Source organism: Epinephelus fuscoguttatus, linkage group LG19 (genome assembly GCF_011397635.1).
Source record: "Epinephelus fuscoguttatus linkage group LG19, E.fuscoguttatus.final_Chr_v1".
Lineage (NCBI taxonomy): Eukaryota > Metazoa > Chordata > Actinopteri > Perciformes > Serranidae > Epinephelus > Epinephelus fuscoguttatus.
The window spans coordinates 40,772,966-40,777,691 of record NC_064770.1 but is presented as its reverse complement, the minus strand read 5'-3'; the positions used below and the strand labels follow the sequence as shown (position 1 = coordinate 40,777,691).

At 46.7% G+C, this 4,726-nt stretch overlaps 1 long non-coding RNA gene across 50 annotated transcripts; it reads right to left on the bottom strand.

Moving 5' to 3' along the window:
- Positions 1-474: 474 nt before the first annotated feature.
- LOC125879438 (uncharacterized) lies at positions 475-2,128 on the bottom strand. Of its 50 annotated transcripts, none has more exons than XR_007447913.1 (4): positions 1,220-2,128; positions 932-1,171; positions 600-615; positions 481-567 (listed from the first exon to the last, which is right to left on the bottom strand). It is a non-coding gene; the product is annotated as an uncharacterized LOC125879438 (long non-coding RNA). The 50 variants fall into 50 exon arrangements; XR_007447910.1 differs by having other exon boundaries at positions 481-631; positions 948-1,059; positions 1,092-1,171; XR_007447918.1 differs by having other exon boundaries at positions 481-631; positions 948-1,011; positions 1,092-1,171.
- Positions 2,129-4,726: the final 2,598 nt, after the last annotated feature.

Sequence of the window (4,726 nt, the reverse complement as noted above, 5' to 3'; positions counted from 1 at the left end):
CCCCTTCAAAAGGAGGCGGGGCCTGAAGTTGTGTTTTCTGTAGGACAAAGAGAAGTGGAGCAGAAACATTCTTAAAGCAGCTTCAGTGAAACAGTCTCAGTTTGACCGACAGACACAAACGCACCATCAGCTGTTAACACCTGATCTCAGATCAGACCAATCAGACCAATCAGATTACAGCTCGCAGAGTTCAGCAGAGTCGACCATGTGGCTGTGACTGAGTCTGGATCAGTGAAGAGAAACTGAAGAGAATCAGCTCAAACTGATCCTGGATCAGAGCATGTGAGCGGAGCGGGAGGATTTTGTGTTGAGTGAGGAGCGGCTATGTTTTTAAAGGTGGAGCGGAGCCTTATCTCTTGCTCCAATGTCGCTCCGGTCGCTCATGCCCCACCCAGAATGCATCTTTGCACCTGCGCACACCCACACTGTTTTCTTTCAAAACTATGGAGTTCACTGTGCACTTCAGAAAAGAAATCATTGTTCCGACCTCTCATTAGTCCGACCTCTCATTGTTCCGACCTCTCATTGTTCCGACCTCTCATTAGTCCGACCTCTCATTGTTCCGACCTCTCATTAGTCCGACCTCTCATTGTTCCGACCTCTCATTGTTCCGACCTCTCATTGTTCCGACCTCTCATTAGTCCGACCTCTCATTGAAGAGAAACTCTCATTAGTCAAACTGATCTCATTGGATCCGACCTCTCATTAGTCCGAGGATTTTGTGTTGAGTGAGGACCTCTCATTGTTAAAGGTGGAGTCCGAGCCTTATCTCATTGCTCCAATGACCTCTCATTGTTCCGCTCTCTCAGAATGCATCTTTGCACTCATTGTTCCGACCTCTCATTGTTTTCTTTCATTAGTGGAGTTCACTCATTAGTCCGACTCTCATTAGAAGAGAACTCTCATTGTTCCGACCTCTCATTAGTCCGACCTCTCATTGCTCCGACCTCTCATTGTTCCGACCTCTCATTGTTCCGACCTCTCATTAGTCCGACCTCTCATTGTTCCGACCTCTCATTGTTCCGACCTCTCATTAGTCCGACCTCTCATTGTTCCGACCTCTCATTAGTCCGACCTCTCATTGTTCCGACCTCTCATTGCTCCGACCTCTCATTGCTCCGACCTCTCATTGTTCCGACCTCTCATTAGTCCGACCTCTCATTGCTCCGACCTCTCATTAGTCCGACCTCTCATTGTTCCGACCTCTCATTAGTCCGACCTCTCATTGCTCCGACCTCTCATTGCTCCGACCTCTCATTGTTCCGACCTCTCATTAGTCCGACCTCTCATTAGTCCGACCTCTCATTGTTCCGACCTCTCATTAGTCCGACCTCTCATTGTTCCGACCTCTCATTGTTCCGACCTCTCATTGTTCCGACCTCTCATTAGTCCGACCTCTCATTGTTCCGACCTCTCATTGTTCCGACCTCTCATTAGTCCGACCTCTCATTGTTCCGACCTCTCATTGTTCCGACCTCTCATTGTTCCGACCTCTCATTAGTCCGACCTCTCATTGTTCCGACCTCTCATTGCTCCGACCTCTCATTGCTCCGACCTCTCATTGTTCCGACCTCTCATTAGTCCGACCTCTCATTGCTCCGACCTCTCATTGTTCCGACCTCTCATTAGTCCGACCTCTCATTGTTCCGACCTCTCATTAGTCCGACCTCTCATTGTTCCGACCTCTCATTAGTCCGACCTCTCATTAGTCCAGCGTCCCGTTGTTCCAATATGTGATTATTACCGTAGCTGTTTGTGTACCATAGAGGATCAGCAACACAACAAAAGTAGGCTACTGGTCGAGATACAAGTGTCACAGAGAGGAGAGAGTGAAACACCATAACCTCCTGTCATTAACTCTGGGGTCCGGGTTGTGTGGGGAGCTCTCCGCGGTGCTGAATGGCTCCCGGTGGGCATATATCTGCCTTGATGGTGCGCCGCGACCGGCTCTGGGTCAGCTGGGAAAGGCTTGAGGCGGAGCAGGCTCACAGCTTATGTGTTTGTCACTTTCTTTTTCATTTTAACCCACACCATGATCTTTTCCTGACCCTAACCAAGTGGTTTTTGTGCCTAAACCTAACCAGACCTTAACCACAGGGCATCATGATGATTTCAGAACAACGGGACTTCAGAACAATGAGTTTAATATGGTCGGACCAATGGGATGTCGGAAAAATGGGCAGACCCCATTTTATTTGTGAATAGAAGATTACAGGTTAAGGTAGTACGACGCAGTTTTTTTGAGCGTAGTGGTGAGCGAGTGGAGCGGGATAAAATTTATGATGGAGTGGAGCGAACAATGCGCAGAACCAAGCGGAGCGGATGAGCGGCGCAAAGTGACAGGTCTGCGAGTGAGGAGCAGAAATTTTCACCCGCTCCGCTCACATGCTCTGTCCTGGATCAGCCCAAACTGATCCTGGATCAGCCCAAACTGATCCTGGATCAGCCCAAACTGATCCTGAATTAGCTCCTGCGTCCTGCAGACAGCTGTTTAAAAAAGATGATGGAGCTCAGAGAGACACGACAGCGTTTGTCCACAGGGGGGCGCCACAGTTCACTGCAGCTGCTTTAACAAGTTTCTTCTTTGGCTGTTTGCAGCAGAGACGAGCTGGATCGGACGTTCTGATGGAGAACGCTTCGACTGCTGACCACATGAAGAAGAATGAAAGAATTCTTTCTGCTGTCAGATGAAACTTAACAAGTCTGATGTGTTTGTTTCAGTCTGACCTCTCACCTCTGACTCCTGACCCCTGACCCCTGACCTCTGACCTCTGACTCCTGACCCCTGACCTCTGACCCCTGACCCCTGACCTCTGACCCCTGACCCCTGACCTCCGCTGTTCAATGATCAGATCAATAAATCAAAAGCCTGTCACAAACTTTGCTTCAGTTTCTTCAGTTCAGGTGAAACAGCAGAGGCGGGTCGAGCTGATGCTGATCAGCACATGTTGCGTTCAGTGACCAGTCTGGAGGGTGGGGAAGAAGAGTGGAGGGAAACAGAACTATACAGAACAAGGTATTCATTACAGGTGCTGGACAGCAGTAACCCTCCATCATCACCTCTGACCCTCTGAGCACAGGTAACGACTCCTTTACGCTCAGACGTCAGATTCTTCTGTCTCTGTCTTTATTTCATCTGATTCATGAACGTTTCCTGAAAGTTTTCAGATACGGACAAACAGAGCAGAACCACCTGAGATCATGGAGGCGGGGCGGAGGTGGTACGAGCACACACAAAAAACATGTTGTTTGCTGCAACTCAACAGTCAAAGTTCTGGATGTTAACGGCCAAAATACAAAGAAAAGACTCACTAAGAATAAAGAATAAAATAATATTCAGTACGACGCCCCTGTGTCCTCACAGCTGATCAGGACAAACCCTTCAATGGCAAGAATAAAAAAGTGTTATAATAATCAGATAAATCAATAATCAATAATGAACCTGTCCATAGGTTTAAACGATACAATAATATCTGACTGTAAAATAATCAAATGAACACATTAACTTTCTAACTGAACGACAGATGAACGGATTTAGAAATTCTGGGTCGATACTGACACCGATGTTTTTATATTGTTGTTTGTTTTGTTTGTTGTTGTTATTTATTCTTCTTTTGTTTCCAGGGAAACACAGAGATCTACACTATAAAAATAAAGTAATCCATTCCTTCATGACCCTTCACACCTCTGTGAGCATGAACTCAGTAAAACACATTTACGAAACAACTTTTAACATAAACTTCTTTCACATGAAAAACATTTTTAAAAAACAAAAAGCCTTTTTACTATAAACGATGCGTCGTAACTCCCTCTGTAATACTGCAATCAATGAAATCTCCTTGCACAGCCACAGGTAACGTGTGTCATCAGCTTGACAAACCAGTCCTCCGCACACTGACATACATGATGACGCTGAACGTGAAACATGTCGTTCCCTCAAATGAAGTGTAGTAAAGTCTATGTCAGTGTGCGGAGGATTGTTTGTCAAGCTGATCCCTCTGCAATATGTTTTGTATTCCTGTCAAAACATCGACACATTTCTCCTTTAAACAGCTGATGTATTCAAGATTGAAGATTATACGAGGTTGCACTGAACGCATCATGAGAACGTTAGAATTTACCTTCACCCAGTACTCATTTTTACTGAGTAGAGCTTGAACGCTTCACATCTGAGCTATTGGTTTTGTCTACCGGCTGCTGAGAGGTAACGATAACTAGCTGCTAACAGCTAACAGCTAAGTGCTAACAGCTAACAGCCAGGTGCTAACAGGTGCTAGCTGCTAACAGCCAGGTGCTAGCTGCTAACAGCCAGGTGCTAACTGCTAACAGCCAGGTGCTAGCTCCTAACAGCCAGGTGCTAACAGGTGCTAATTGCTAACAGCCAGGTGCTAGCTGCTAACAGCTAACTGGAGGAGTTCTCCTCCTGCTGATTCCAGCGCAGATCTGTTGGTTAAAGGGCAGCGACATCACAGAATATATCACAGCATTATTATCATCAGTCAGAACGATCCATGACGACAGAGGGTTATTGTTGGTGGAATGATACGACATGATAACGACACAGCGTGTTTCAGATGACTCCGCCCATCTCCCCCAGAGAGCAGGTAAAGTGCGACAAACAACGTGAAGAAAACTTTCTGATGTGTCAGCTCTGACCATGAGCAAGTAAATAGAGGCGGAGTTACAGCTGCCAGGTGAGACACCTAGCGGCTGGCACACACCCACA